The 20,835-nt window shown below is 54.6% G+C and overlaps 1 protein-coding gene across 1 annotated transcript in view; it reads right to left on the reverse strand.

Moving 5' to 3' along the window:
• Positions 1 to 20,835, reverse strand: part of LOC115385670 (solute carrier family 12 member 7-like) — a 44,285-nt gene that overhangs the window by 20,597 nt on the left and 2,853 nt on the right.

Below are 20,835 nucleotides of genomic sequence, written 5' to 3' on the forward strand. Positions count from 1 at the left end.
CCTGGCAGGGCGGGGGTCCTGGCAGCGGTCCCTGAGGAGCTCCGGCCGACCGGTCCGGTCCGAGGCAGAGAGACGACTGCCGGCGAGGAGCCGCGGTCAGGAATGCTGCTGCGCTCTGGATAACGTGAGGATCAGCTATTTCTGTGTGTGTGTGTGTGTGTGTGTGTGTGTGTGTGTGTGTGTGTGTGTGTGTGTGTGTATAAAGTGGCCTGTGACGACGATGTCAGCGACATCAGCCACGCATCACCAAGCACACTCACCCTCCCATCGATAGACCTGCACACACACACATAAACGTGTGTGTGTGTGTGTGTGTGTGTGTGTGTGTGTGTGAGAGAGACGGTGCACGCGCGTAAAGGGGAGGAGCAGACGAGGCGGGAGGCAGACCGTGGGAGTTACAGAACAGGAGCTTCAGCTTCACTTCATTAGAGAAAGAAGTGTTTTTACGAAGGTGATCAATTTGTTTTGCAAATTAGAAAATTAAAAAAAAAAAAATATTGAAAAGAGTTAAAATCAGTTTCAGTCAAATATCTTTTTTGAAATTCCCAAAAAAATAAATTCAGAAAATGTGAAACTTTTTTGTAAGTCAGGAAAAAAAATGAGCTGAAAAAATTGTTGAATATAAAAAGTTTTTTCCTAAAACAACAAATTTAAATTATCTACATAAATTAAAGAAAACTTTAAAAATCACTAGATTGTTTTTTCATTTAATGAAAATGTCGAAATGGAAATAAATATGAATATTTCTTGGATTTATTTCTATTTGGGAGAAGATTTCAAGAAATTTAATTAAACCTGAAAAACGGGTTTAGGGAGAAATATTTCTTCTGAAGTAAAATTTACTTCAGTAAATTGTAATTTGTGTTTTACAAAATAAAACGAAGCGGGAAATAAATGTTTCTGGTTGAAATAAAGAGATTTCAGATAACAGATGGGGCGTGGAGACTCGTTTCAGACTGAAACTCTTTACCTCAGTGTGAGTGAGGGTTTGACCTCTGACCCTGCGAGCGGCCCTCCCTGCGTCTCCGTCCCGCAGCATGTGAAGACCGAGCTAATCGCTTAACCAGATCAGGATAATCCTGACCTTTTTAGAGGGAGCGGAAACCGCGGCGAGGCTCAAGGGCCGAGGAAGGGACGGCTTTAACGCCTGCCTGGCGCCGGCCGGGCGGATCGTCCCCGACCGGGGGGACAGACGCCCCCGACCGGGGACCGGGGGGACAGACGCCCCCGACCGGGGACCGGGGGGACAGACGCCCCCGACCGGGCAGGAGGGCGACCACGCAAACCAGCAGGGGGGACGGTCCAGACCGGGCAGATGCCCTGAACGGACGTCCTGAACCTCCAGGACGTCCCCCTTGGCTGGTGCCCTGTCCCCCTGTCCCCCAGTCCCTCAGTCCGTCTCTCGGGGCAGAGACACTGGTCCAGAGGCCGGGGCGAAGACGAGTCGTCTCTTCTGACAGATGTGTGAAGGCAGAGCTCAGAGACGGGCGATCAAACCACCGAGAGGAGGATTTAGTCCCATCCTGTCAGATGGCTGCTGAGAGAGTGTGTGTGTGTGTGTGTGTGTGTGTGTGTGTGTGTGTGTGTGTGTGTGTGTAAGACTCTGCAGCGTTTAATGAGGTCCTGAGCCCTGAAAGCTGCCGGGTTATGTAACAGACCAGCGTCCAAACAGCTGGGACTGATTGTCCTGCAGAGGAGACGCCCAGCGGTCCAACCGGGCCCCGGAGACCTTCAGTGGGTGGGGGGTGGGGGGGGGGGGAGTCCAGGACGGGACGGACGTTACCCAGCAGGACGACATGGAGCGGCAGAACGTCTCCATAAACACTCAGCTGCTGTTGACTTGACGTCCAGAACCGTCCTTGCGTTCTGGACGTCCAGTTGTCCCAGCAGAGCCAGCCTGCAGAGGAAAACCTCGTCCCCAGGCCTGGACTTCAGGACCCCCGGCGCTGCCCGCCTCTGAGACAGGAGTTTAGAACCGTCTCTGCAGAAACGTTCTGTTTAAACAGCAATGTCCAGAAGAGAGCGTCCAAGATGTCCATCAAGTCTAAACTACCGGGACCAGGACAATCTGGACCAGGACAATCTGGATTTCACAGAGTAAACCACCCAGAAAACTGTGTTGGTCCCAGGTTGAACCAGCAGTCCGGTTTCAGAACCACATGGTGACAATAAGAACCGGCGGAACTCGGTTGGGTTTGGATGGAGTTCTGACCGACCCGCCGAGCCGAGGCGTCGCTGCTGAGGTCCAACAGACCTGCAGAGTAGAGCGGCTCGTCTGCATAGAGCTGCAACACAGCGCGAGTCCTGCTCCAGCAGCCGGGGCTGGTACTGGTCCCAGCTGCTCCAGGCTTTAACGGCAGGAGGCTGCATCAGAGAGACGCCGACATTTTAAAATGTTCAAAAAGAGCAGGAAGATCTTTTGTGTCAGTTTGAACCCAGTAAAATCTTCTGAGCTCATTTATTGAAAACAAGGATCAAACAGAACTGAGACAGTAATAAACAGCAGTGCAGCTTAGGGCTGGGGGATACATTCAACTAATCAGAATAACTCGATTTTTTCAATCGATGTAAAAAAAAAAATTAAATCTCAACATCGAGTTTAATGTTTTCTGTCCCTCCGCCATTTTTACCGGACGCCTGTAATACACCCAGTCGCCATATCAGGAGGACTGGCGCTGTAGCGCAGACTACTGTCCGGACAGCGCCGTAGCGCTTCACAGAGAAAAAGAAAAGAAAAAAAAAAACAGGCTTATATAGAGGGTTTTCCCGACGCGGCATCGACCCGGAAGGCGCCATCTTGGAGGTACTCCGCCTCACAACAAAGCACGAGTCCAGTAGGTCAGACCGAGAAAAACATTCGGAATTCTAAAGACTTCCAAAAGTTATAAAACCCAGGGTGAGGAATGCCAAAAGCTATCAGAGGAACGGAGGCGCCTGTGGTTAGCAAAGCTTCACCAAGATCTACGAGGGAAAAATCTGGACAACGTCGGAATGTGTTCGGCACATTTCTTGTCAGGTAAGTGAAACAGAGCAACAGTTTGAGCTCATTAATGACTTCATCACATCATTCATAAACGTTCAGCTTCTACAGAAACTTGAATTTTTCTGTCCCCAGCCTCAAGAGACGTATTACTCCTGAAGAAAACAGTTGGTGCTAGAGTTTTAAAGTATTTTATGTAAAAAAACAGATTTCAGCTATCACACTATTTGTAGCCATCAGCCTGGTAACCCTAACCCCAACCCCGACGAGCGTGCTGGTCCCCAGTGAGGGTCCAGGAGGTGGGAGCCAACTCCTACGGATCTTTACCACCAATAAACCGTAGCTTCTCGAGATATCGGCCTTCCTCTTGTAACCCAGGGCCTTCCCGACACTCCTGTGCTTCTTCAGTCCGTTTTGACGAGCTTTCGCCGTGGCTGAACGCACTCAAACTGTTCCATAACACACAATCGCGACTACTGTCAGTATGATTGTTTACACTGAGTATCTCCAATATGGCGGCGCAGCGAGGGTACCGCCCAAGTCGTGACGTCGGTGAAAACCCTATTGGGAGGCGGCGTTCATGAGCTTTCTTCAGAGACGCTCCGGTGATTAAAGGAGACGCTTTTAATGGAATTCAGTCAGTATCAGAGGATTTACGGCAGAAAGAACCTCGACGACTCTACGATCTCTGTTACACACACACACACGCACACGCACACACGCACGCACGCACACACCCCGCTGATAGCGGCGGCGGCGGCGGCGGCCTCTTATCAGAGGAGACACATTGACGCGGGGGTTGTGGGGACGGACGGCTGTCTGGACCTCAGTGCTTCATTAGCATTTAGCATTTAGCTCCAGCTGATCGCGGGCAGAACCTGGATCGTTCAGTCCGGAATCCCAGGTCTTCGAGGCCTGGGACTCCGTCAGCGTCCCTCCTGGGTCCCGTCCCCTCAAGTCCGCGTCTTGTCCTCGACACAGGACCCGAAGTCCAACGTCTCAGGGACTGTTCCTGATCTGCAACCCGGCACCCAGGACCCGGAGAGTTCTGCGTTCTGACGGGACGGGTCTCAGACCGGCGGCACCGGAAGACAGCGAGTCGGTGGACAAAGCGAGGAGGCGGGACGAGTCCGGGACCGGGGACGTCCCCCCGTCTCCGGTCCGCGGGACTGATTACGAGACGTCTGCTTCTCGTCAGCATTTCCTCCAGAGGGCGAGGCCGTCCTCTCTGGACAGAGACACGGAGGACATGGAGGACAGCCGCAGCAGAAAGAGGACGTCAGCGCCGTCCTGCTGTCTGGAGAACGGGGGCGTGCTGGAGGACCGGGTCATCCGGAGGGCAGCAGGACGGAGCCGAGACGCTCCGATGTTTAACTGGAGGAAACATTTCATCACGTTCTGTAAACACCGGGACGTCCCCGCCTCACCGGGCAGTCCCCGCGCCGCTGCAGGACAGACGTGCTGGAGGACACGGCGGTTGGACGCGGTTCTGGACGCTGCGTTCAGTCCCGTCTCGGTCCGGCTCTCCCTCTGAACGCTGTAGCGTTCTGTCCCTTTAAAGACAGACGGCCGTCCCGCCTCCGTCTCCAACGGAGGACGGGGGCCCCGGATTGGAACCAGCTGTCCTCGCGGTGGACTCTGTGGGTCTGCCGGTGAGCGAGGGGGGAGAGGAGAGCGGGGGGCGGGCCCCGGCCCCTCCCCCCTCCACTCAGCCAACGGGAAGCCGGCCAGCAGCACGATCAATACCGGCGGCGCTCCAGCCCCGGTCTCCGCCCGCGTGCCTCTGAGCCAACATCACTCCGCTGGCAGGGAGGCCATTTCCAAAACAGCTCAGCTCCCGTCCTCAGGAGGAGGGAGGGTTGGCACGGCAACGGCAGCTCCACCAGGAACTCCACCAGGAACTCCACCAGCACCTCCACCTGCAGCTCCACCAGTAGCTCCACCAGCAGCTCCACCTCCACCAGCAGCTCCACCAGCAGCTCCACACATTTGGAGCAGCAGAGTTAGAACCACGTCAGTCAGTTTAACTACTCTGAGCTGTGCTAAATGCTACATGCTAAATGCTACATGCTAAAGGGTTTCAGGCTCACACACCAGCGATGCTACATGCTACATGCTAAAGAGCTCCAGGGCTCACTCTCCATGATGCTACATGCTACATGCTACATGCTGCAGGGTTTCAGGGTGTGGTGCTGGGTAGGGATGTGCGATACCACTTTTTTTCAGACCGATACCGAGTACGAGTACTTCATCTTCAGTACTCACCGATACCGATACTTGCATACCGATACTTTATACACATAAAATTTATGCAATGAGATTATTTTTGAAAATGAATTTTATTTCCAATAAAAAGGCAGCCCAGCCACTACGTTTAAGTCCAAAATAATAGTCTGAAAAATAAAACAAGCAACTGAGTTTGCACTTATTTAAATGAAATTAAGTGCAAGATAAAACAATTTCTCCGAGTTTCACACTTTACATAAACTAAGGTTTTTAAATGTACTAATTTGAATGATTTTTTTATGAACTAAAGTCAAAGATAGAAAAACCCCTGAGTTTAAAGAGCTGCTGGTGTTCTCTGTGCTGCTCTCGGATCTCTGCTCTTCAGTTTCTCGGTCTTCTGCAGTTTTCCGTCGAGTTGCTGCCGGAGTTTTCTTTTTTTTCCAGCACAACAGCGTCAGACTCTCGTCCACAAGCTTCGCCCTGAGATGTTTAAACAAATTACTAGTGGTGAATGAACAACATCGCGCACCTCCTTTAGCAATTTTAGCATTGCAGAGTTAGCATTCTGCAAAGCTCGGCTCGTTTTCACTGATATAACAGAATTTCCACCCCGGCGGTTCTGGTGAGACGAGCAGCCGTTCTGGATTCATCCTGTTGTCTCTGCTCTGGATGAGACTCATGGAGAATCAACCCACTGCAGTGCAGCCCTGCGCCTGTCAGCTCCAGAGAGGAGCTTCTTCCTCTTTCATGTCTGTCGGCAGCTTGCATCCCATTTGGTTGCACTACCGCCACCTGCTGGTGAGGAGGGCTTACTACGCGTGGGGTTTTCTTGCCGTGAGTATCGGCGGCTGGTATCGGTAGCCTTCACGAGTACCCGATACCTTGAAATAAGGCCAGTATCGGCCCGATACCGATACCTGGTATCGGTACTCGCACATCCCTAGTACTGGGCATCAGCTAGCAGCTGGAGGTTCTAGCGCTCCGGTCCAATCAGAACCATCTGGACTGGACGGACCACACCACTTCCTCTGCTCTGACCTGGAGGCTCCTCGGTCCTGAACCAGGACCCGGGTTTTCTTTTCCCCAGGAGGACCGAAGCAGCGTGACGTCCTGAAATGAAAACCGTCTCTCTCTCTCTGTCCCAGAGTCTGTAAAACCCGCTCAGCGCTCCGCCTGCAGCTCACAGCGGGAGTGAAGACTGAACGATTGACTCTGCACCACGTGAAGCGCTGTAAAAACACCACCAAGAGAAACAGGCGAGAGACGCTGTGCAGCAGCGGAGAGTCTGGAGGTCCTGCAGGTTCACCTTCAGGAACCCAAACCGCCAGAGCCCACCTCGTGAGGACTCGACCACCGCCAGAGGACTCGACCACCGCCTGAGGACTCGACCACCGCCTGAGGACTCGACCACCGCCTGAGGACTCGACCACCGCCTGAGGACTCGACCACCGCCTGAGGACTCGACCACCGCCAGAGGACTCGACCACCGCCTGAGGACTCGACCACCGCCTGAGGACTCGACCACCGCCTGAGGACTCGACCACCGCCTGAGGACTCGACCACCGCCTGAGGACTCGACCACCGCCCTGCGCTCCCACGGGCTCCGACAGTCCCTCATCTGAAGGACATCTCTGTGTTCCGACAGGACGGGAGTCCAAACGTTGGAGACGTGTTTCTTTCTGTTCCAGGAAAGTCTCGGGTTTACACCAGCGCTCTGAACACGTTGCAGTTCTCCGGTTGTCCACTAGTTGGTGTTGATGTTCGTTTCTATCATAGAACCACGGAGAACACGGAGAACAACACACTCTAAACAGAAGTAATGCAGAACTCACACATTCACTTCCACAAAACACCAAGTGGGACTGTTGTTACGGTAACTGTCAACTCTAGAACAACCAAGTCCAGGAGAACCTGGACTGGAACCAGAACCAGGATCTGGACCAGGACATTTCCAGAAAGTGCGGTTTTCGCTTGTTTCCACGGAGCCGGAGGCTGTGGGAGGATCTGAGCAGCCTTGTGGTTCAAATGGACACCGAGTCCCCAGACCTGGTCTCGCTCCAGACTGTTGGGACGTCAGTCGTCCCGGAGACAAACTCCGGCCGGCTGAATTTCACAACAACACCGATCTGCTGACGGCGGCCCTGCAGCGCCGCTGGTCACGCGCCAGATCCTCCCGGAGGAAGTGAAAGAAATGCCTGAGCTGGGACGGGTGGAGGAGGAGCTGGGACGGGTGGAGGAGGAGCTGGGACGGGTGGAGGAGGAGCTGGGACGGGGACTCGAACCCGGTCTCCAGAGGACGAGTCAGGGGGAAGCAGCATATTAACGGTAAGCGGAGTGCGCCGACGGCAGGAGACGCTACAGATGTGGACGGTCTAGTTAGACCGAACGTGCGGACAGGAGGGGACACGGGGGACACGAGGGGACGTAGCGTGAACGAGTGAGCACTGGGAGGAGACACCCCTCCACCTCCAGGCCAGTGGGGAAGTGGAGAGCTCTGCCCTGAGCCCGGCAGTGGGCAGACAGGGACCCTGGTTCGACGCTCAGAGCTGGAAAACCAACAAGCCCTCTCTAAAACTCGGCCCTGCAGGCATTACCACACACACACAGCTGTAAACAGTCCTCTGGAGGACACACACACACACACACACACACACACACAGACAAACACACACACACACACACACACACACACACACACACACACACACACACCACACACACACACACACACACACACACACACACACACACACACACACACACACACAGACTTACGCACACACTCCAAGCCAGCATCTGGGCTGAAAGATGGCGTGCCGAGGCGGACCTCAGGACAGTCGGGTCCACCTGAAGCCCCTCACCTGTGGCGCCGTCCTCCTGCTCCCCCCGCTCGGCGCCGTCCTCGCCGTCCCGGCCGGCGCCGTCCTTCACCGGCACCACGGTGAAGCTGGTGGGCATTTTCTCACCATGTGTTTGTCAGGCTCTTATCTCCGCGGCCAAACCCCCCCTGCTCAGAGGCTCCTCTTCCTCTTCCTCCTGCTCCGTCCAGCGGCCGTCCTCCCGTCCCCCGCGCTCTCTCTCCGTCTGCGTCCTCGCCGCCTCGCTCCACTTCCCTCCTTCCCGGCAGACGCCCAGGCTCACTGTGGAGTTGTTCTTGCTACAGTTGGGCCGTCCACCCATGTGACCCCGACCGGCCAAATAAGGAAGAGCAGGGTCTGCTCCGCCCAGTGGGAGCAACACACACACACACACACACACACACACACACACACTCACTCACTCACACACACACACTCACAGAAGGCATGACCGGCGTTATCAGTGTGTGTCAGAGCGTAGAGACTCCCGTCCCTCCGCCGGGGGGTCGATGCTCCGTCTCACTGAGAAGAACTGGAAAACTCAGCTTCTGTTCAAATACTGGACTGAACTGTTTCAAGAAAACCACCCCTCTCTCTCCCTCTCTCCCTCTCTCCCTCTCTCTCTCTCTCTCTCACACACACACACACACACGCACATGCACACACACTTCCTGGCTTCCTTTGCGGTGTTATTCGACCCAGTGTGCTCGGGCGGGGGTGGGTGGTGCACAGGGCTACGTCCACTTCTGCTTCTCGGACATCCTCATCCTCAGTGTGACGCAGGAACGCCAGGAGCCTGGAGCCGAACGCCCCCCCCCCCCCTCCCCCTCACCCCCCCCTCCACCGGGAGGTGTAGCGCGTCGCCTCCTCTGTCGCCACGTGGAAACACGGAGGATTCAAACTTTAGCAGCGCCGCAGCCACATCGCTCCTGCAGAGGCTGCGAGGCCGGCGGTCGCTCCACAGAGCCGGAGGCGCCGTCGGTCTGGGAACCTCCAGGGTTCTGCGATCACAACACGGCGGCGTACAGAAAGAGTCCTTCAGCAGGACCACGACTTCAACATGAAAAACCAGGACTGAAAGAATTCTCCTACTGCCAACAATACGCCTCAAAGCGTCTTAATACGGTCTACAAACCATGTGATCCCACCTCAGCCCTCAGTCCGCCGCCACCGTGGACCGGTCAGCAGGAGTCGGTAAACGACGTCCACAACTCCTGGAAACCAGCAGCACGAGAACGAGACGAACCTGGAGCTGCCGCCGATTCACCCAATAAAACCAAACACTGAACCGCAGAACCTCCCGGCCTCCGGAGCTCCAACCAGTCCTCCGGGACTCACAATCATTCAGAGACAAACTACTGCAGGTTCTGCAGGGATCAGTCGAGTTCCGCCCCGGGATCCTGTTCAACAGCGACACACGGGACTCAGAGTTTCAAGAGTTGGCGTGATGGGCGAGAGCAAAGAGAGCGCCTGCGAGAAGGAAGTCTGAAGTGTGGGATCAGTTCCAGCTTTAAAGGGGCTGTATCATGCAAAATTCACTTTCTGTATGTTTTAACCTTGTTATATAGTCATGTTCTCACCTAAAACTCCCCCAAAGCGTTTTTTTCCTCCGTGCCTGCGTGTTTAAGCTTTCCCAGTGTTTGTGCTGCTCAGAGAGGCAGCCCCTCCCACCGTGAAAACGCTCTGTTTCCCACGTTCACGTCACACTGTGAAGACGGCTCCCCTGAGCCCCCCCCCCCCCCCCCCCCCCCCCCCCGCAGGCCCTCGGCAATCAGCGTTGCTGCTTTTTGTAACTCCGATTTCCATCTGAAAGCAACAGTCAAGCAAGAGCAAGAGTCTGGAGGGTCTGGAGGGTCTGAAGGGTCTGAAGGGTCTGAAGGGTCTGGAGGGTCTGGAGGGTCTGGAGGGTCTGGAGGGTCTGGAGGGTCTGGAGGGTCTGGAGGGTCTGCACTTGGTGAGTTTCTAACAGGAAAAGACATTTTCGCGTGTCTTTGCATGTAGAGAAGCTAGAGCTAAAGAGCTAAAGCTAGCTAGCGTATTTGTTTTGAAGCTCTGATTGGTTGAAGTAGCTGTCAGTCAAAGTCCACAGGGGGAGAGGCGGGGCTTCAGTGAAACGGAGCATTTTCTCTTCCAGGTTTCAGAATTAGCCCCAGAAAATCTTTTATTTCACACAAAATGACTTTTCCTTAGCGCCAAAAATAAACTATGACCATGTAACGACATTTCTAGGGTTTGGACGAGCTAAAAAAGCAGGATACAGCCCGTTAAAGCAGAGCGTGGCGAGCAGCGAGGATTATCTGGACTTCCTGTCGTCTGCTGGTCTTCAGCCTGAGGGGTCTGACTGGTGACCGTCCCCACAAGCAGTCAGGTTCCCTCTCAGGGTCCCATCCTCTCTCCACCAACTGGATTTGACTCCATGTTTTTGTTTTCGACAGCCATGAGACCAGACTGGATCGGGGACCGGGAACGCCGGAGCATAAAGGAGCCTTGTTGGCCAGACCGGTCCGGGTTTCCTGCGCTTCCACAGGAACAAGCAGAGCTTTGCTCGGGGTGAAGAGTGCACTGGCAGTGACCCCGAGTGTCATGTGTCCCACGGAGCAGCTCCACCCCCCCTCCTCCCCCTCCTCCACCCGTGTGAGTCCCGTCATAGCTGGACTCTGAAGCCGACCCCCCCCAACCAGACACTCCCTCCTCCGCCTCCTCCCCCCACATGACGGCATCTCAGATCAATATGAGGAGGGAAGGGTGGGGCAGGAAGCCGGGGGGGAGGGGGAAGGGAGGGCCGGAGACTCGGAATGTGGCGTGGGAGTCACGACGCTGCTCTGACCGGTCGACTCGGCGCAGCTCCCCGCCGACGCTCCCTCAGAATGTTTTCACCGTCTGAGCCAGACGGCTGTCCGAGCTGGACGCTCCGCAGACAGACGCCGCCTCCTCCGTTACATAACCGGCCGGCCGGGGCCGTCCACCGCTCGGCTCCAGTCAGGGGGCGGGGCTGCAGGATCTACCGGGTCCGCCGTTCCAGGCAGTCCAGCGGCGCCGGGATCGGTGGACGACCACCGCAGGAACACAGGCGGCACTCATCTGCCGGCCGCCGGGCCGCCACGCCACCGCCATGAGCTGATCAGGTGACCAGACAGCGGAGCTGCTCTCTCAGGATCCAGGATCCAGGATCTCGGATCTCGGAGTACAATGTCCCCTTTATCACAGAGTCCACCGCAGTGCAGGAGGAGCCCGACTGAGACCGTTACATAACTCCATCCTAGACTCAATCAGGACCGCTGCCGTCCCTGAGGACTGCAGGACTGAGGATGGAGGAAGTCTTTTATGTCCCCATGCGACAAAACAATCAAACGACTGTTATTGTTGAGGAACATGAACTCCAGCCACGAGGATCCCCGTCCCGGTTCAGACACCGGGGCTGAACGAGGCTTAGAGAGAGAAAGTCTTCAATCAGGGAAGGAGAGTGTGATCTACACCGGTTATGACTGAGCAGAACCCAGAGAACCCGGTACTTTACACTTTACTGCAACACAAACGGCCCAGCGGAGACAGAAATGAAGCGAAGTGAGGAGTTCAGGGAGTAATTAAACCCGGATCGCTCAGCGCTTCCAGACCTGCAGAGAGACGAACCCTCACAAGCCTCAGACGGAGTTAAACTTGGCTTTCCTGAGGTTTGAGGGGACTTGCTGGTGTTTACCGAGACCTCTGAAAGCTCCGTTCCAGATTGTTCTGGATCACATTTAGACAGAGGTTCTGGGGTTCCGACGGCCGAAACATCAGTTTCTTCTTCCTGGAGGAAAACGCAGAGTAACGCTCCGTTTCTGCAAACACCAAACCGGCCCAAGGCTTGTGAACCCTCCCCTCCAGGGCTCACATTTCTGGAGCTAAAATAAACGTATTGATCGACTCTTCGGGACAAAGCGGGGGGGGGCATCTGCAACATGGACAGCGAGAACAGGCCGAGGTCAGTGACTGCTGCAGCCAGGCTTCTTCTGCTCTCAGAACATTCCAGAGGTTCATGATAAAACTGACTCGGTGAGCAGCACGGAGAACTTTCTCTCAACTTCTAACAGAAAACTAAAACTGAAAACATGGAAGCTGAAGAGCTCCTGAGCTCAGATCCCAGGCCGGTAGCTTCACTGCAAATCTTCAGCAGTCCACCGAGTCCCTCCACAGGACGGCAGAGGGACGGCAGATTCAGCTCAGACCCTCCAGAACACAGACCTGAGAGACATCTGTCCCTGTCTGGGTCCCTTCCCTGTCTCAGACTGCAGTCCAACAGCAGGGTCCTCAGGACACGTCTCCAAATCCTTCCTCTGTTTCCAGCTGCTGAATGCAAATAAAACTCGGGTCAAGGTCTGAGCTGTGCCTCCACAGCCATGAGAAACACTCTGGCGCCCCCTGTTGATCACAAGTGGGAAGTGCAGCCTCTGGTTCTCTGGTTACGTCCGTCTCCGCTGCAGTGAACCGAGTCCTGACGTGATGGAGACATGAATCAGTCTTGCCCGAAGGACTCCTGTTTGCAGTGAAACCCGGCGGAGGTGATTTCCAGGTGACTCCACGATTCCCGGCCAGGTGGAGGGAGTCGGCGGAGGCTCGCGGTCTCGCTCGGCCTCACCGCCGCCCTCTCAGGTCGCAACACGCTTGCCTGCCATCCATGCGTTAAACACCCCGTTCAGCCCGTCGGGCTCAGGTGACACTTTCCTTTGAGGCGCGAGGCGGCGAGAGGCGGATCACAGCGGCGGGAAACTGTTTTCTCACATGAGCTGCTTTCAAAAGCAACAGTGGAAGAATAAAAGTCGTTTTTATAGATGGAATTAAACGTCTCGATTGAAAAGAGGCACGAGATCAACGTCTTTGTACCAAGAAATTCAAGTTTGTGGATTAGCTAAATCTCAACATGTCACCACCGGCTAACGCCGAACATGTAGCCATCAACTAATGCTAACATGTAGTCACTAGGTAACGACCAAAGCTAACGTAGAACATGCAGCCACTGGCTAAGTCTCTAGAATATGGAAATGCTACATAAGTAGCCACCAGCTAATGCTAAACATGGAGCCACTGGCTAAACATATAGCCATATGCTAACACTAAACATGCGTCCAACAGTTACAAACGTCTAGTTGTTTGTCCGGTGATGTGAGGTTTTAAAAGAATCGACTAAAAACACACTGACACGTACCATCTTTGACCACCAGGTGTCACTGTACGACAACAGAAAGCAGCTCCAGTACCACAGAAAAACCTGTATTGTCGCTGTGTTTCACCCAGAGAGCGCTAAAGTCTCCAAAACCACCAAGCGAAGAAGGTGAGGAGACTAACGGTCAGCTAGAAGTCGAGGAACAAATTCTCAGAAGGTTCTGGAACAGCAGCTGTCACAACAGTTACATCTGGACATGGGAAATACATGTGAGATATTTTTCCTGCGCGTGACGAACCTCAGTCGTGCCGTGGAGACTGAGGGGACTTCCTTTATGGAGACACTCAGTATTACGCCTTCCGATGTTCCTCTGGGTGGATTTAGCAACAAAACCTCAAGCCGTCTGCTTCGTCACATCACTTCCTGTTTGTCAGCACGGTCACGAGCAGAGTGACAAACGACTGAAGGATCCGGCGTCGGCCAGGGGGGGCGGGGGGGATTATCTCCGGCCCGTCACTCAGACGGGCAGAACACGAGCTTCACGCCGACACATTTCTGACATCTGATCCCCGGCGGCGTCGCCTCACGCTGCCTTTCAGAGCCACGACTTTAATCCTGCTGAATCAGATAAACACGGGGCCTGGTGGTCCTCCACCGCCTCAGATCCACTTCTGCCTCGCTCCCTCCGACATTATGAAGGGCAGCGGGGTCGGCATGACTCAGAGCTGGAAAAACCTGTGACGGCCTCGTCCAAATGCAGAAAGCCTCTGGTGGAACAACACGTGGCAAGACCAGCACCACACCACCGCCCAGTGAGGGACAAGACCAGCACCACACCACCGCCCAGAGAGGGACAAGACCTGGACCACACCACCGCCCAGTGAGGGACAAGACCAGCACCACACCACCGCCCAGTGAGGGACAAGACCAGCACCACACCACCGCCCAGAGAGGGACAAGACCTGGACCACACCACCGCCCAGTGAGGGACAAGACCAGCACCACACCACCGCCCAGTGAGGGACAAGACCAGCACCACACCACCGCCCAGTGAGGGACAAGACCAGCACCACACCACCGCCCAGTGAGAGACAAGACCAGCACCACACCACCGCCCAGTGAGAGACAAGACCAGCACCACACCACCGCCCAGTGAGAGACAAGACCAGCACCACACCACCGCCCAGTGAGAGACAAGACCAGCACCACACCACCGCCCAGTGAGAGACAAGACCAGCACCACACCACCGCCCAGTGAGGGACAAGACCTGGACCACACCACCGCCCAGTGAGAGACAAGACCAGGACCACACCACCGCCCAGTGAGGGACAAGACCAGCACCACACCACCGCCCAGTGAGGGACAAGACCAGCACCACACCACCGCCCAGTGAGGGACAAGACCAGCACCACACCACCGCCCAGTGAGGGACAAGACCAGCACCACACCACCGCCCAGTGAGAGACAAGACCTGGACCACACCACCGCCCAGTGAGGGACAAGACCAGCACCACACCACCGCCCAGTGAGGGACAAGACCAGCACCACACCACCGCCCAGTGAGGGACAAGACCAGGACCACACCACCGCCCAGTGAGAGACAAGACCAGGACCACACCACCGCCCAGTGAGGGACAAGACCAGCACCACACCACCGCCCAGTGAGGGACAAGACCAGCACCACACCACCGCCCAGTGAGGGACAAGACCAGCACCACACCACCGCCCAGTGAGGGACAAGACCAGGACCACACCACCGCCCAGTGAGGGACAAGACCTGGACCACACCACCGCCCAGTGAGGGACAAGACCAGGACCACACCACCGCCCAGTGAGGGACAAGACCAGGACCACACCACCGCCCAGTGAGGGACAAGACCTGGACCACACCACCGCCCAGTGAGGGACAAGACCTGGACCACACCACCGCCCAGTGAGAGACAAGACCTGGACCACACCACCGCCCAGTGAGAGACAAGACCTGGACCACACCACCGCCCAGTGAGAGACAAGACCTGGACCACACCACCGCCCAGTGAGAGACAAGACCTGGACCACACCACCGCCCAGTGAGGGACAAGACCAGCACCACACCACCGCCCAGTGAGGGACAAGACCAGCACCACACCACCGCCCAGTGAGGGACAACACCAGGACCACACCACCGCCCAGTGAGGGACAAGACCAGGACCACACCACCGCCCAGTGAGGGACAAGACCTGGACCACACCACCGCCCAGTGAGGGACAAGACCTGGACCACACCACCGCCCAGTGAGGGACAAGACCTGGACCACACCACCGCCCAGTGAGGGACAAGACCTGGACCACACCACCGCCCAGTGAGGGACAAGACCTGGACCACACCACCGCCCAGTGAGGGACAAGACCAGGACCACACCACCGCCCAGTGAGGGACAAGACCAGGACCACACCACCGCCCAGTGAGGGACAAGACCAGCACCACACCACCGCCCAGTGAGGGACAAGACCTGGACCACACCACCGCCCAGTGAGAGACAAGACCTGGACCACACCACCGCCCAGTGAGAGACAAGACCTGGACCACACCACCGCCCAGTGAGAGACAAGACCTGGACCACACCACCGCCCAGTGAGGGACAAGACCAGCACCACACCACCGCCCAGTGAGGGACAAGACCAGCACCACACCACCGCCCAGTGAGGGACAACACCAGGACCACACCACCGCCCAGTGAGGGACAAGACCAGGACCACACCACCGCCCAGTGAGGGACAAGACCTGGACCACACCACCGCCCAGTGAGGGACAAGACCTGGACCACACCACCGCCCAGTGAGGGACAAGACCTGGACCACACCACCGCCCAGTGAGGGACAAGACCTGGACCACACCACCGCCCAGTGAGGGACAAGACCTGGACCACACCACCGCCCAGTGAGGGACAAGACCAGGACCACACCACCGCCCAGTGAGGGACAAGACCAGGACCACACCACCGCCCAGTGAGGGACAAGACCAGCACCACACCACCGTCTATCAGACACATCCTGATCCAGATTTAAACTCAGGGCATTTACTGGAAAGGATCGCGATGTGATATGTATCACGATTTATCAAGACATCGTGATGCTCTGTATTTCAATGAAGATTCGTCACCTGCAGTAGAAACTACAAACTCACACAGGAAGTGAAACATGAGGGATTTAGTTCCGTGTAGTCCTCCTGTATTCACAGAGCCTTTCAAACAATCAATTTTACTGAAAAACAAACACTAAGAGCTGCTAAATCAGTACATCAGGCAGCTGAGTACCGCGATAGACATTTTGATTTGTTTTTTTTTTGTTTGTTTTTTTACACCCCTTGTTTAATCAAACTAATCAACACAAAAAAATACAAAAAATTACTAAACCAATCATTCATCAAACTAAAAACTTTAAAATTCAACAACTGGCTCAATTTTAGGTCTAAAGAAAGCAGTTGACACAACCATTTGAAGTGAAAACACAAAACTCCTGATGCTTCATGGGTAGGGATGAATACCGTTCATATCTGAATCGATACGGCACCAATGCCTGGTACCGGTACTCAACGTACCGTAATAAATGGTAATAAATGTTGATTTGTTTCTGACTGCAGACCAGTCTTAAATGTATGCTAGTAGGGGTGTCAACGTCTACACGTTTAAAGAAAACATCATGACGCGTAACTACGTCATTAAAGAAAATTAAAAAACCTGAACCCACAGCCGGTGTTGCGTTCAAGTTCACTCAGGGACGCAACGGCGGCTAACAACGAGCGGAACGCTGAGTGGAGCTTTTCTAACAAACTGGAAATCCTGCTGGGTGGAGGCTGAGTCAGGACGAGCTGGTTTACAACAGCAGTACGGGGTCCAGGAGAGACCACATTTGGTGGAAACAGCCAAACAAGCTAGAGAGAGAGAGATGCTGCTGCTAGCTAGCTAGCTAGCTACTGCTAGCGGTTCTCAAGCTAGCGAGGGATTTCATACACAACAATTCAAAGAAATGTGACAAAACACTGAGTGAACATATCATCAACTTAACAGCTGAACGGCCCTTCTGTCAGATAACCTGTGGAATGTCTGATTTAATGGGATTAGGAGGGACTGGATTTCAGTGGAGACAGAGCCCTCTAGTGGTCATACAGCGCAACTGTTACAGAAAAACATCACAAATCTCTGACGTCACCTGTAAGCGGTTACACGTTGGTAAGAAGTCTTGGTTACACGGGCAGAAAAAATTGTAAATATTGACACCCCTAGATGCTAGCGTGCTAACGGATGCTAGCTTGCTAAAGGTGCCAAATGCAGCAGTTGTAGCCGTAGATCTGAGGCTGGTCTCTCCTCAGCCTGGAGGAACATCTGGCTCTTAAACCAGGAGCTTCTAGATCAGAAGTTTTCCCGCCACAGAGAGCGAAATCTGCATTTTATTTTGAAAAGAGGAGCCATGACTTAGAGCACTTTCTGGTCATGTTTGCTTTGTGACCTGCTAGCTACTGACACGATAACACTCCTGGAGGTGCAATGCTGCCTTCAGGTCCGGCATAGAAATTCCCCTACTCTTCCACTGCCTTACAGTCACCAGGAGGCGCTCAGGTGCCGAAACATGGAACCGTTTGATTTTACGTTAGTAGAACAGACGGAATTCGGTCGGTACCAATAAAAGTACTGAATTCAGTATACATCCTTAGTTTTGGGTGCTCGGATCCAACGAAAACTTTTTGAAAACACCTGAGCCCTGTCAGCATGTAGACTTCAGAAACACTAATGCACAAAACAGTTCTGCACATGCTCAGTAGACAGAGTGCAAGAACTATGGTTTCCTTCAAGACTCGCAGTCCAGACTCTCCTGGTCCAGACTGTGATGGACTTGGTAGATTTACACTTGACAGTCACCGTAATAAATGACAGACAGTCAGTCGGTTGTCAGCTTAACCAACGGTGAACTAGCTAGCTGGGTTTTTGATGGTTCGTTCATAACATCACCAGACCCGACGGTCCCGGACAGATCGAGACAGGTGTCCACCCTGCAGATACGGAATGTAACGAGGATTCAGGCATCTTTAAAAAAGGTCCTCCTGCTGAGCGGTGGCTTAAGCCATGATAAATCAGCGTGGCGGTTCCCCCTCTGGCTCTGCTGCTCTCTGTTTTGTTAACCAGCTGTTGACGCCTGGAACCGTGAGCCATTTGTTCACGTTCATGTGGAACCAACAACAGCTGGAGCCTCCATGAGGCTGGGAGGGAGTGAAGGTCACGGTGAGAACCGGCGTCAGGAATCTGGTCCAGGATGCTTTTAAAGCTGCCGGTCAAGATGAACTTATTTATAGCTCCCGTTCAAGAATCTCAAGGTCACTTTCTTTAAAACCAATGACTGTTAAGAGTTTCAGAACGTGCGACAATCCCGCTGCTGCTAGCATCAGCTAGCTGCTAGCTTCAGCTAGCTGCTAGCTCGCCACGCTCAGGCTAGTCTGACATGTTGAAGGTTTGAGAAAAGATCTGCTTCACTGAAGCTTCAAAGGCTTCAGGAAGCTGCTGGAAGAGTCTGAACACACAATGCTAAATGCTAAATGCTAACCTCCAGGAGGCAAAGAGATTCCAGTTTCAGCAGCTTTCAAAAAATGAGGAAATTCTGATTGAAATCTTGGAGTTCCTCTTCATACATAATGTATTACAATGTTGAAAACCTTTTCTTTATGAATTTGATGATTTTAAGAATTTGCGCCTGCATGCGGATCCAGCTCCCAGGTGTCTCATCGTGTTTCCTCCATCATGACGGGGGGAAGCAGAGCGGCGGCGGCGAGGAGCGGTGAGGCCCGCCGAGGTGACGGCTGCAGCCAGAGTTATTTTTAAAACCGGACGCCTGTCGCTCGACACGCCGCTGCGTCGGGGAACGCCATCCGGACACGGCGGTGGATCCGAGGACAGGCCGGCCTGGACCGAGCAGTCCGGCTGACCGTGACCCACGAGCAAGCCGGCGTCGCACTCGGCGGTCACACCGACGCCGTCCTCACGAGCGCCGCGTGTAACGGCGAGCCGGGCGGATTTCCCGGATGCCAGGGCCCAGCTGGTGTCCATGTGCTGACTGCTGGGCTCCAGAAAAAGACGCAGGGCGGCACATGACACCGAGCGCCTCTTAAACCTGAGAGCCGCTCGCCGGGGTCGCACGCCAAACGCCGGGCGAGCGCACAGCCCGGCACTGCACGGAGACTCAACGGCAGGAAGAGTCCCGAAAATCCCGAAGAGTTTCTGATCATCAGACTGAAAATGAACCCAGCTTCTCCTGACAGGAGGAACCAAAACCGCAACGAAAACGGCAAAAACCAGAGTTCGCGCTGCTCAGAAAGCCGAGTTGTTCTGGACGCTGCAGACGATCAGCCGAGTCCATTTTCCTCAAAACGCCGGATTATCTGCACGGAGCAGACCCACAAACTGGAGACTGGCGCACAAAACACACAAAGTCCCGACACTTCTCACCGACAACGCAACACTCCAGCCCACTCCGGTCCCAGAGTCCGCTTCCAGGGACCAACATCCTGAAACTGCATCGATTTCAGCATTTCTGCCGTTTCCATGGAAACGGACATCACCTCAACATGAAAACACAAAAAACGCCGTTTCCATTCGAACTGTGTGAACGGAGCCCAACTGTTAGATCTGAAGACGTCACGTTATTTCAGCGTATCCAGAAACTCGGAGGAACAGAAGCACAAAAAAAACAAAAAACAACCAACAAGAGAACCGATGAGGAATAACGGCGACGGCTCTCCACCGCCGGAACGCTGCTCTCTCACTTCTCCACAGCATCGCCTCACCGAATCGTTTCAGAAAAAGTTCCACGTTTCCACGGAAACGGCACAAATGATGAAAACAACGCAGTTCTCCTGTCGGTCCACTAGGTGGTGCTGTTGGCTGTTTTAGTGATGAAACCACAGAGAACACAGAGAACCATACGCTCCAAACATGGACATTCACATGGACAGAAAACCAGGACCAGGAGAACCTGGACTGGAACCAGGACCAGGAGAACCTGGACTGGAACCAGGACCAGGGACAGACCGTCTCAGAAGTGCGTTTTCACTCCGCTGTGTTTCTTCCTGGTTCCTCTTCGGTGTGACTTCATCTCAGAGGACAGAACAGCTGATCTCTGCTTCCTCCTGAACCAACACCGTTTGGAACTGAACCTCCGGAGCCCCCTGAGGTCCAGACCAAGTCCTGAGGAGACTGGCTGAAGATCCTGGAAAGCCACGAGAGAGAAACGGCGTGGAGTCTCTCTGCCGGCCGCCGCCGATCGATGGAACCTGAGCAGCGTCTCCCGAACAGGAAGTGAGCTAATGAGAACCTTCCAGAGACCAGGGAGTCTCTGCAGTCCCACCGTCTGCTCAGGAAACTCGTTTAGCTTCAGAATCCATCTCCAGAAGCGTCGATTAACCCCTCCTCCCTCACGCAGCGCAGAACCAGACGAACGGATCTGAGAGCAGCAGGCGAAGGCCGCTTCCTCCAGAAGCCAGAGAACACGCCAAGAACACGCGAAACACTCCTCCATCGGCTCCAAACACAGGAGGCTCATCAGCAGCACTCTGCCGAGCATGTGCAGAAGAACGAAGAGCTTCTGACCAGCGGCGGCGG

This window comes from Salarias fasciatus, unplaced genomic scaffold, assembly GCF_902148845.1.
Source record: "Salarias fasciatus unplaced genomic scaffold, fSalaFa1.1, whole genome shotgun sequence".
NCBI classification, from domain to species: Eukaryota; Metazoa; Chordata; class Actinopteri; order Blenniiformes; family Blenniidae; genus Salarias; species Salarias fasciatus.